The sequence below is a fragment of the Bufo bufo genome, chromosome 1, assembly GCF_905171765.1.
Source record: "Bufo bufo chromosome 1, aBufBuf1.1, whole genome shotgun sequence".
Taxonomy (NCBI): domain Eukaryota; kingdom Metazoa; phylum Chordata; class Amphibia; order Anura; family Bufonidae; genus Bufo; species Bufo bufo.
Window position 1 is genome coordinate 244,481,102 of NC_053389.1, and position 13,341 is coordinate 244,494,442.

Sequence of the window (13,341 nt, forward strand, 5' to 3'; positions counted from 1 at the left end):
CACTCAGCTATTAACCCATCTTCTGACCAAACCCTATCATTAGATCAATCATCTGAAAGTCATTCTGTTAAAGATCCTTTATCTACAGATTTCCCTTTTACCGATCACTCAGCTGCTGACCCCCTTGTTTACCGACACCTCGCCTACAGAATATGTAATTATAGGACAGTTTTAGTGTTCTTCATATGAGATCTTTACATCTGTGTAGACATCAGAACTTCAGAGTTTGATAACATTCCGATTGTAAGACCCCTTTAAAGAGACATCACAGGGCCAGCAGAAGACTGTAATGAAGAGTCTTCTGAGACCCACAGATTTCTATTAGCATATTCCATTGAGCATCATCCATTAACATGCACAGGTCAATATTTTCCTTGAGGTCTTCTCAGAAGTATCATTGCTGAACCTGAAGTTCCATGACCACTGGGGTCAAGTCCCTCAACACTTAACAATAGGAGCAGCTATAGTACAGACTTCATCTTTGGTATTCCATTATTTCTTCTCCTTTTGGAGCCTGCGAACCTTCATCCAAGGACAAGAACATCAACTTACTGTGTCATCATGGAAAAATCACTCCTAAAAGACTCATCTACTTAACATTTGGATGGAGTGGTCTTAGTAGGAACCCCTATTCAGTCTTCTACATAAGGTATGATGAGGCTTTCGCATATGATCTGCTGGTTAACTAAATGATGGTTGGTTTAATTCATAAAATGCTATGGGGGAGCATGGTGAATGATATCTTAAACAAGCTTTTCCATTATGATACCTATTTTGTTTATAACCATGTCCATTTTTTCAGTGACACCTAATACTGTGTGGTAGAGATGTAGAAGTGAGATATCCCAATGCAGTTAAATGACAAATTCAGCCCTGCTACATCTGTAGAACACAAATCCTAAAACATCAATGTGTTCGATTTACCGCACAGGACATCATCACTCTAGAATATCTGGACTGTCATAGGTGGTCTTTATCTTCTGGACTTTCATGAGTGGTGAATCTGGCTGCATCTAGTCCTAGACAACACGTCTTTGTGGACATTACAAGGTTGCTTGCTTGGTACTGTATATATATTCTTGGTATATATTAGAATGACACACAGAGGTTATTTTTCTAGTTAGGAAATATTTTCAATGTCAGGGCCGTCATGAACTTTCACATACAGGTGAAACTCGAAAAATTTGAATATCGTGCAAAAGTCCATTTATTTCAGTAATGCAACTTAAAAGGAATTGCATTAATGCAGCTTAAAATTAGAATTTTGTGAAAAGGTTCAATATTCTAGGCTCAAAGTGTCACACTCTAGTCAGCTAATTAACCCATACCCCCTGAGCAAAGGGGACCTGAGATTGTGACTTTGGGGTTTCATAAGCTGTAAGCCATAATCATCCAAATTATAACAAATAAAGGCTTGAAATCTCTCGCTTTGCATGTAATGAGTCTCTCATATGTTAGTTTCACCTTTTAAGTTGCATTACTGAAATAAATGAACTTTGCACGATATTCTAATTTTTCAAGTTACACCTGTATGTGTAGATGTGCTGGGTCTGCCTGTGGTAGGGTAGCTGAGTATGTAGTTTGTCTCAACTCATCTTGATGTGGAAATATCATATGTTCTTTTTGATTTTACATACATACTGCATTATTCTATCTCAGAGGTTTATCATGATAAAGTCCAAAAGACGGAACGACTAGTTCAGCTCTGCTACATCTGCTTAGTTTAAATCCCATCCCGGTAGATATGTGGTTGCTTTATTGTATTGTGTACATTTCTATTATGTGTTGTGACGTTATGTTGGTCTGATGATTAATTTGGATTCATATATGTGCAGTATATAGTGACATGTGATGTGAGAGTATTATGTGCGGTATATAGTGTGATATGAGAATATTACAGTATGTGCAGTATATAGTGTCATATGAGAATATTACAGTATGTGCGCTATATAGTGACATGTGATATGAGAATATTGCAGTATGTGCGGTATATAGTGACATGTGATATGAGAATATTACAGTATGTGCAGTATACAGTGTGACATGAGAATATTACAGTATGTGCAGTATATAGTGTGATATGAGAATATTACAGTATGTGCGGTATATAGTGATATGAGAATATTACAGTATGTGCAATATATAGTGACATGTGATATGAGAATATTACAGTATGTGCAGTATACAGTGTGATATGAGAATATTACAGTATGTGCAGTATATAGTGTGATATTAGAATATTACAGTATGTGCGGTATATAGTGACATGTGATATCAGAATATTACAGTATGTGCGGTATATAGTGACATGTGATATCAGAATATTACAGTATGTGCGGTATATAGTGACATGTGATATCAGAATATTACAGTATGTGCGGTATATAGTGACATGTGATATGAGAATATTACAGTATGTGTGTATATAGTGACATGTGATATGAGAATATTACAGTATGTGCAGTATACAGTGTGATATGAGAATATTACAGTATGTGCATTATATAGTGACATGTGATATAAGAATATTATGTATGGTATATAGTGACATTGATATGAGAATATTATGTACAGTATATAGTGACATGTGGTAGGAGAACATTATGTCCAGTATATAGTGATATGTGATATGAGAATATTATGTGCTGTATTTACTGACATGTGATATGAGAATATTATGTACAGTATATAGTGACATGTGGTAGGAGAACATTATGTCCAGTATATAGTGACATGTGATATGAGAATATTATGTGCAGTGTATAGTGACGTGATGTGAGAATATTATGTGCTATATATACTGACGTGATATGAGAATATTATGTGCAGTGTACTGTATAGTGACATGTGATGTGAGTATAGTGACATATGATATGAGAATATTATCTGCGGTTTATAGTGACATGTGATATGAGAGTATTATGTGCGGTGTATAGGGACATGTGATGTGAGAGTATTATGTGCGGTATATAGTACATATGATATGAGAATATTATGTGCGGTATATAGTGACATGTAATATGAGAATATTATGTGCGGTATATAGGGACATGTGATGTGAGAGTATTATGTGCGGTATATAGTGATATGAGAAGATTATGTGCAGTATATAGTGACATGTGATATGAAAGCATTATGTGCGGTATATAGTGACATGTGATATGAGAATATTATGTGCGGTATATAGTGACATGTGATATGAGAATATTATGTATGGTATATAGTGACATTGATATGAGAATATTATGTACAGTATATAGTGACATGTGATATGAGAACATTATGTACAGTATATAGTGACATGTGATATGAGAATATTATGTGCGGTATATAGTGACATGTGATATGAGAATATTATGTGCGGTATATAGTGACATGGGATATGAGAATATTATGTGCGGTATATAGTGACATGGGATATGAGAATATTATGTATGGTATATAGTGACATTGATATGAGAATATTATGTACAGTATATAGTGACATGTGATATGAGAACATTATGTGCGGTATATAGTGACATGTGATATGAGAATATTATCTGCAGTATATAGTGATATGAGAATATTATCAGCGGTATATAGTGACATGTGGTATGAGAATATTATGTGCGTTATATAGTGACATGTGGTGTGAGTATATTATGTGTAATAACAATTCTGGAGCTTCTATATATATGACTCTGTGTTGTCATTTCTTTAGGCCCCTGTCACACAGGCGAGAATTCCGTGCGGGTGCAATGCGTGAGGCGAACGCATTGCACCCGCACTGAATCCGGACCCATTCACTTCAATGCGGCTGTTCAGATGAGCGGTGGTTTTCACACATCACTTGTGCGTTGCATGAAAATTGCAACATGTTCTATATTCAGCGTTTTTCACGCAACGCAGGTCCCATAGAAATGAATGGGTCTGCGTGAAAATCGCAAGCATCCACAAGCAGTTGCGGATGCGTTGCGATTTTCACGCATGGTTGCTAAGAGATGATGTAAGCAAATTGATAAAAGTCTATTTACTGTATTATTTTCCCTTATAACATGGTTATAAGGGAAAATAATAGCATTCTGAATACAGAATGCTTACTAAAATGTGACTTTAGGGGTTAAAAAAAATAAAAAAATGAACTCACCTCATCCTGTTGTTCGCGCAGCCGGCATCTTCCTATTTCAGGACCTGCCAAAGGAACTTTAATGACGTGGTGAGCGCGGTGACGTCAGCGCAGCTCCTGCTGAATGAAGATAGAAGATTTCTATCTTCATTCAGCAGGACCTGCACTGACGTCACCATGCTCACCACGTGGTGAGCGCGATTACGTCATCAAAGTTCCTTTGGCAGGTCCTGAAAGAAGAAGATGCCGGCTGCGCGAACAACAGGATGAGGTGAGTTTTTTTTTTTTTTTTTTTTAACCCCTAAAGCCACATTTTAGTAAGCATTCTGTATTAAGAATGCTATTATTTTCCTTTATAACCATGTTATAAGGGAAAATAATAAAATATACAGAACACCGAACCCAAAACCAAACATCAGTGAAGAAGTCCGGGTTCGGGTCTGGGTACCACATTCAGTTTTTTATCACACGCGTGCAAAACGCATTGTACCCGCGCAATAAAAACTGAACATCGGAACGCAATCGCAATCAAAACTGACTGCAATTGCGTTCCTACTCACACGATTTTCCTTGATCGCAGACACAACGCATCCCGAACTAATCCGGACACGCTCGTCTGCAAGGGGCCTTATTATTTCTGCTAGAAGTTCGGAATGAATGGTTAGCAGCTTGCAGTAGGGTTACAGATGGATGTTACCAGTTGGGGGGGTGTCCTTGCACAGTCTGACACTGGCAGCACTGATTGGACAGAGTTAGACACACACACCACTGGTAGTACCCAGCAGTACCTTTACTGCAGACGGCTGGTGATTTCTTTTTTGTAAACTTCTAGCAGAAATAATAAAGGAATGACACAACATATAGTCATAAGAATAGATGCTTCGAAACTGTTATTACATGGGGAATTCAAGTAGTTAATAAAACAGACATGTCAGGAGAGTTGACAGGTCCTCTTTAAGTCCCAGTCCACCCCTGAGTATACCCCATATTATATTATATTGATGTAGTATACCTTGTAGTATATAGATGTAGTAAACCTCATAGTATATAGGTAGTATGTTGATATAATATATCTAGTAGTATACCTTGTAGTATACAGATGTATTAAACCTCATAGTATATACGTAGGTAGTAAGTTGACATAGTATATTATGTAGTATACCTTGGAGTATATAGATGTAGTAAACCTCATAGTATATAGGTAGTATGTTGATATAGTATATCATGTAGTATACCCTGTAGTATATAGATGTAGTAAACCTCATAGTATATAGGTAATATGTTGATATAGTATATTATGTAGTATACCTTGTAGTATATAGATGTAGTAAACCTCATAGTATATAGGTAGTATGTTGATATAGTATATTATGTAGTATACCTTGTAGTATATAGATGTAGTAAACCTCATAGTATATAGGTAGTATGTTGATATAGTATATCATGTAGTATACCCTGTAGTATATAGATGTAGTAAACCTCATAGTATAGAGGTAGTATGTTGATATAGTATATTATGTAGTATACCCTGTAGTATATAGATGTAGTAAACCTCATAGTATATAGGTAGTATGTTAATATAGTATATTATGTAGTATACCTTGTAGTATATAGATGTAGTAAACCTCATAGTATATAGGTAGTATGTTAATATAGTATATTATGTAGTATACCCTGTAGTATATAGATGTAGTAAACCTCATAGTATAGAGGTAGTATGTTGATATAGTATATCATGTAGTATACCCTGTAGTATATAGATGTAGTAAACCTCATAGTATATAGGTAGTATGTTGATATAGTATATCATGTAGTATACCCTGTAGTATATAGATGTAGTAAACCTCATAGTATATAGGTAGTATGTTGATATAGTATATCATGTAGTATATTGTAGTAGTATATATACAGTAAATGTAGGAGCTGAATTTTTTATGTACTGTTTCACATATTGACTTGTGCTCCGAATAAGCTTTTATACAAAGTGCTCTGGCCAACATGACGGCACAGTCATTATAGACCCTTCGTATTTTCCTTATAGTACTTACTGTATTTATGGTGAAATGCATTGTGTCAAGGTTGAAAGTCTCAGATGAAGGATATGAACAACTCGGCATAAAACTGCCATACTGAGGGTCCTATAGGAGAAACATATATCTCTTATACTGTTAGGGTACTTTCACACTTGCGGCAGAGGATTCCGGACGCAAACGGATGGCATTTGTCAGACGGATCCAGATGCGGATCCATCTGACAAATGCATTGCAATACCGCGGATCCGGTGTCATCCGGAAAAAACGGATCCGGTATTATAATTTTTTTGCATTTTTAAAAGCCGGATCCGTTTTGCCGGAACATTTAATGCCACCGGCGAAAATGGAGAAGAAAGCCAGCAATCATAAAAGTGAAAGCTGTATTAGGATTGCATAAAATCCATAGCAGGAAAACTGTAATGCTTACACATTATGACCTGTGGCCAGGTCTTAATTATAGCAAGATTGAAATGCCTATGGATTTTATTTGATCCTAATACAGTCTTCACTTTTATGGATGCTGGACTTCTCCATTTTCTCAGTATAAGGCTACATGCACACAACCGTATTTGTTTTGCGGTCCGCAAATTGCGGATCCGCCCAAAAAAACGGATGACATCCGTATGCCATCTGGTTTTTTTTGCGGATCCATTGTAATAATGCCTAAAACGGACAAGAATAGGACATGTTGTATTTTTTTTGCGGGGCTACGGAACGGAGATACTGATGCGGACACCAGACGGTGTGCTGTCTGCATTTTTTGCGGACCCATTGAAATGAATGGAAACAAAATACGTTTGTGTGCATGGAGCCTAAGGATCGATTCACACGTCCGCAAAATGGGTCCGCATCAATTCCGCAATTATGCGGAACAGGTGCGGACCCATACATTTTCAATGGGGACGGAATGTGCTGTCTGCATTTGCTGATCCGCACTTCCGGGGTTTAGGTCTGGAGACATGCTTGAAAAAAAATCACAGAATGAAGTGGCCTAAATGGGAGGAAATGATCAAAAACCCTAAACACTGTAGCGTGTTTATAACCGGGGGAGAAATCCCTCCGCATGTGATCCGCTGCTAACGGCAATCCCCAGCAAAAATGCATATAGTGGAGGATGTCGGCAGCGGACCACATGGACCACAAAAACATCCTACACAAGATGGAATAATGTGTGGATGAGAATATAAAAATCCATAAATTACTGCAAAAGGTGGACCACAATAATATGCTACTGACAATACTGGCCAAACTCTCACGCTGCCGACATCCTCCACTATATGCATTTTTGCTGGGGATTGCCGTTAGCAGCGGATCACATGCGGGGGGATTTCTCTCCCGGGTATAAACATGCTAGTGTTTGGGGTTTTTGAGCATTTCCTCCTATTTAGGCCACTTCCTTCTGTGATTTTTTTTCTTGATATATATGGAATGTGCCATAGTTTATCGTTGGTAACATTCTGTGTACCTGGTAGCCTGTGTCACATGGCCTGTTATAGGTGGGGCGCGCAGCCTCCTCCTACCCTCCCATTGTATTAGTGATCTTACTATGGAGGTATGTGGGAGTTTGGCTGTAAGTTGACCTCAGTACCTATCGGACTGTATTCACACATTGTACGTAGGTTAGCGGTAGGACCCATGCCACACAGATACCTTGACGGGGTGCCTTGGGCTCCGATATGTTCCTGACTGAAATATATTGGCTAAAGTCTCAGCTTTAACATCAGCATGAGGGTTTGGCCAGTATTGTCAGTAGCATATTATCGTGGTGCACCTTTTGCTGTGATTTCTGAAGACAGGCTTGGCCAGTCCAACACCTTTAGTTTCTTTAGCAAGGCAGTGGTCGTCTTGGAGGTGTGTTTGGGGTCCTTATCATGTTGGAATTCTTCCCTGCGGCCCAGTTTCTGAAGGGAGGGGATCATGCTCTGCTTCAGTAGGTCACAGTACATGTTGGCATCCATGGTTCCCTCAACGAATTGTATTTCCCCACAGCCGGCAGCACTCATGCATGCACCGTGACAATCCCACCACCGTTCTTGACTGTAGGCAAGACACAATTGTCTTTGTACTCCTCACCTGGTTGCCGCCACACACGCCTAACACCATCTGAACCAAATAAGGGTATCTTTGTCTCCTTAGACTACAGAACATGGTTCCAGTAATCCAGGTTCTTAGTCTGCTCGTCTTCAGCAAACTGTTTGCAGGCTTTCTTGTGCATAATCTTTAGAAGAGACGTCCTTCTGGGACGACAGCCATGCAGACCAATTTGATGCAGTGTGCAGCGTATGGTCTGAGCACTGACAGGCTGATGAACATTAGATATTGCTTTTGAATTGCTATTCAACAAAATCTGCACCTGTCCACAGGTATTTTGGCCCACTCCTCATGAGCAAAGTGCTCCAGGTGCTCCAGGTGTCTCAGGCTTGAAGGGTCCCTTCTCCAGACTGCATGTTTCAGCTCCTTCCACAAATGTTCGATAGGAATTAGATCAGGGCTCATAGAAAGCCACTTCAAAATAGTCCAATGCTTTGCTCTTAGCCATTCTTGGATGTTTTTAGCTACAGTGCTGCCCATAATTATTCATACCCCAGGCAAATTTTGACTTAAAGTTACTTTTATTCAACCAGCAAGTAATTTTTTGACGGGAAATGACATAGGTGTCTCCCAAAAGATAATAAGACGATGTACAAGAGGCATTATTGTGGGGAAAAAAAAACATTTCTCAGCTTTTATTTACATTTGAGCAAAAAGTGTCCAGTCCAAAATAAATCATACCCTTCTCAATAATCGATAGAAAAGCCTTTATTGGCTATTACAGCAATCAAATGCTTCCTATAATTGCAGACCAGATTTTTGCATGTCTCCACAGGTATTTTTGCCCATTCATCTTTAGCAATGAGCTCCAAATCTTTCAGGTTGGAGGGTCTTCTTGCCATCACCCTGATCTTTAGCTCCCTCCACAGATTCTCAATTGGATTCAAGTCTGGATTCTGGCTGGCCACTCCGAAATGTTAATGTTGTTGTCTGCTAACTATTTCTTCACCACTTTTGCTGTGTGTTTTGGGTCATTGTCATGCTGAAATGTCCACTAGTGCCCAAGGCCAAGTTTCTCTGCAGACTGCCTGATGTTGTCGTTGAGAATCCTCATGTATTGCTCTTTTTTCATGGTGCCGTTTACTGTGATTAGGTTCCCTGGTCCATTGGCTGAAAAAACCCCTCAAAGCATTAGGTTCCCACCACCATGTTTGACAGTGGGGATGGTGTTCTTTGGGTTGAAGGCTTCTCCTTTTTTACGCCAAATGAAGGAAACATCATTGTGGCCGAACAATTAAATTTTTGTTTCATCTGACCATAACACAGAAGACCAGAAGTCTTCTTCTTTGTCCAGATGAGCTTTTGCAAAGGCCAAGCCAGCTTTTGTGTGCCTTATTACTTGCTGGTTGAATAAAAGTAACTTTAAGTCAAAATTTTCCAGGGGTATGAATAATTTTGGGTCATTATCCTGTTGGAAGACCCATGACCTGAGACTGGGACCAAGCTTTTTGACACTGGCCAGCACATTTCACTCCAGAATGCCATAATATTGAGATTTCATTGTACCCTGCACAGAGCCAAGACATTCTGTGCCAGATGCAGCAAAGCAGCTTCAAAACATAACCAAACCTCCTCCATGTTTCACAGTAGGTACAATGTCATTTTCTTTGTATGCTTCATGTTTGAGTCTGTGAACATAGAGCTGATGTGACTTGCTAAAAATCACCAGCCTTGTCTCATCTCCACAAAGAACATTCTCCCAGACGCGTTGTGGTGTTAATATGCATTTTGGCAAATTCCAGTCTCAATTTTTGTGATTTTGTTTCATCGGTGGTTTCCTCCTCGGTCGTCTTCCATTAGGTCCACTTTAGCTAAGACATCGACAGATGGTGCTATTTGACACTGATGTTCCTTGACCTTGGAGTTCACCTCTAATCTCTTTGGAAGTTGTTTTGAGCTCTTTGGTTACCATTCGTATTGTCTGTCTCTTCAATTTGTCATCAGTTTTCCTCTTGCAGCCACGTCCAGGGAGGTTGGCTACAGTCCTGTAGACCTTAAACCTCTGAATAATATGTGCAACTGTAGTAACAGGAAAATCAAACTGTTTGGAGATGGTCTTATAGCCTTGCCCTTTGACTTCTTTGTCTATAATTTTGTTTCTAATCTCCTGAGACAACTCTCTCCTTAGCTTTTTTTTTATCCATGTTCAGTGTGGTACACACCATAATACCAAACAGCACAGTGACTACTTTTCACCCTCTTAATAGACAGACTGACTGATTACAAGTTTGAAGACACATGTGATGCTAGTTACAGGACACACATTAGTTTAAAATATCCCCATGGTCAAATTATTGTCAGTCTTTACTAGTGTACCATCATTTTTGTCCAGACCAGTTTCATTAGGCTGAGTTCACATCAGCTTCAGCTATTCCATTCTCTTGCTCCGTTGTAGAAGCAGTAGAATGGAAACGACGGATTCGGCACATAACTTAGCCGAACGGAGCCTATGGACCCCGTAGACTATAATGGAGTCCATTAGGTTTCTGCTCAGAGGAAGATTTTTGAAGCGTAGATAAAAGTCCTGCATCCACAACTTTTGTCTCCGCTTCAAAAATCTTCCTCTGAGCAGAAACCTAACGGACCCCATTATAGTCTACGGGGTCCATAGGCTCCGTTCGGCTAAGGTATGTGCCAAATCCGTCCTTTCCATTCTACTGCTCCTATAATGGAGCAAGAGAATGGAAAAGCTGAAGCTGATGTGAACTCAGCCTTAGTTTGTTTTAGAAAATAATTTTGTTGAACTACAATTCAAAAGCAATGTCTGATTTTTATTATAGGATTTTCAGTTTCACTTTTGTCAGTTTTAAGTTATTTCAGTGACCATTGTGGGTTTTTCTTTCAAGGAAGGGTACCAACAATTTTGTACACATGTATACATTGTTGGACATCTGGGCAGTAATATAGTAGTTATATTTTTTTGCTCTTGGCATTTTATAGACAGTATGTTACTCAGCTGGAGGTGAGCACAGGACGAGCTCTTCCCATGAGGACCAGAATATGAAATGGTTGTATCATACCCGACTAGAATGACATTTTACTCCATCACTGTTATCAGTAGTTGTTGGAATAGCTCATTTAAGACAGCCATTCTTCCAATTTCTCCTGTTACCTGTACGATGGTGCAGGGCTGAGCGGAATTTGAGAGGACGCTGGTGATTACGATGAGACATGCGGAGTAATTACATTGTGCGTCTTTCACACCAGAATGCCATAATTGTTTGCTGCAATAAAATGGCAGAACTTCTCCTCCTCTCAGGTAACGGAGCAGATTTCATGACGTGGAGCTCAGTCTGGCTCCCTGGATTTGCTCTAGGAGCCTTTGTCTCCATTGAGAGGCCGCAGATCTGGAATGAATTGATATTCACTTGGATTCCTACACATAAACACTGTGACTGTTCTATGCTTTGATGGAGACTTCCCACTCAGACTGGTGATGGCTTCTGGGGCACAAAGACAGTATTTTCACTCTCCGAGTAGAATCTATCTGGAGCTTCTACCCACATGAACCACAGAAATGAGGTGGGATGGGGCCTTCCACCCTCAAATCAATCTGACCTACTGTCTGATGTATGCTGTAATTCAACATGGCTGGGATGTAATACCTGATGAGTGTTGTAGTCCTGACATCAGTGGTCTTGCCCAGGGGCGGATAGGGCATAGACCTTACAGGGAATTTTCACGGTGGGCCGATGCCGATGGGGCCATCTAAGCCCGCCTCTCTGCCGCTAGCCAGATACATAATGAGCTCTCAGCGGTAATTAACCCTGTGAGAATCAGAAACTCGTGTATCCCAGCAGCAACCTCACATGCACTCTGAATTCATCTGCTGTGGCCCACACCTCCCCTCCTAAGCCCCCTGCTCCATATCTTAATCAGAGACAACTGGAGGAGAACAGAAAATGGCATCTAATGATGGCCACCACAGAAGCACAGCTTTTGGGGCAGTATATTGTGCTATATGGTTCGGCTGGGATAGTATTTTGCTTTATGGTATTTCTGGCCCTTGTATTGCCCAGCCTTCTGTCAATTTGGACACCTCTACAACATGGGACCACTTTTAATTTTTTTTTCCAGGGCCACTTTAAGTTCCCAGTCCGTCCCTGGTCTCGCCGCTTCACCATCCATTCTGATGATGGGAACGTGACTGCTGCAGCCGATGATTGGCCACAGCAGTGAGGGGGTCACATGCAAAACAGGTGACTCCCCACATTTCTAGGATGTTATTATGGGCATTATCAGTGGACATTACAGAAAGAGGGGTAAGAGAAGCGTACTAAAACTCCCAGTATGTTTAGACTGTTGATATAGGGAATCAGTAGCCATTATAAGGAGAAGAGTATAAGAGGAGAAAACTACAACTCCCAGCAAGCATTTTCAGACTGTTATTATAGGACATCAGTGTACATTACAGGAAGAGGGATATGAGGAGAGAACTACAACTCCTGGCATGTTCAGACTGTTATTATAGGGCATCAGTTGACATTATAGGGAGGGTAAGAGGAGAGAACAACAACTACCATCATGTCCAGACTGTTATTATGGGCTATTAGGGAGCATTACAGAGAGTGAGTATAAAGAAAGAACTACAACTCCTAGTATTTGAAAACATAGAGGAAGAGAAACCACTAACCTCTCCTTGATGCTCACCACAGGAGCTTTACCTCTTTACATTGTGACATCCCGCAGGTTCTTCACTTCTCCTCTTCCTCTCCCTGTACTGGTCACATGAAGATGACATCACTGAGGTCCTTCATCACCACCTATCTCTCTCCAGTGCTGAGCTATGTCACCAATACAATTGACCCCTTCCACCCCCCTCCCCCGTGTTCTCCTCCTACCTTTCCGTGCCCCCTGCTGGTGCAGGACCTGTTACAGCCACTATGGCTGCTATGGAGGTAGTTGTGCCCCTGCTGACATCATTAAAAACCTGTCTCCAGTGGTCATGACATGACTAGTAAATGACCAGTTACAACTTATATAATGGAGTATAGTTTCGAAATGTCTTGTACTCTAGTCACATCTAAAGCTGCATTCAATATTCTGGCCATGCTACAGACTCTCACATCTCAGAGCTTCTTGCTGCTTGGTCAGCATCTGTACAGAGTG

At 40.1% G+C, this 13,341-nt stretch overlaps 1 protein-coding gene across 1 annotated transcript in view; it reads left to right on the forward strand.

Moving 5' to 3' along the window:
- The first annotated feature begins 537 nt into the window (after window positions 1-537).
- Window positions 538-13,341, forward strand: part of LARGE1 (LARGE xylosyl- and glucuronyltransferase 1) — a 581,369-nt gene continuing 568,565 nt past the window's right edge. Inside the window, exon 1 of the mRNA XM_040438023.1 lies at window positions 538-649. The gene's annotated coding sequence lies outside the window, so the exon portion shown is untranslated. The remainder of the gene's footprint in view (window positions 650-13,341) is intronic.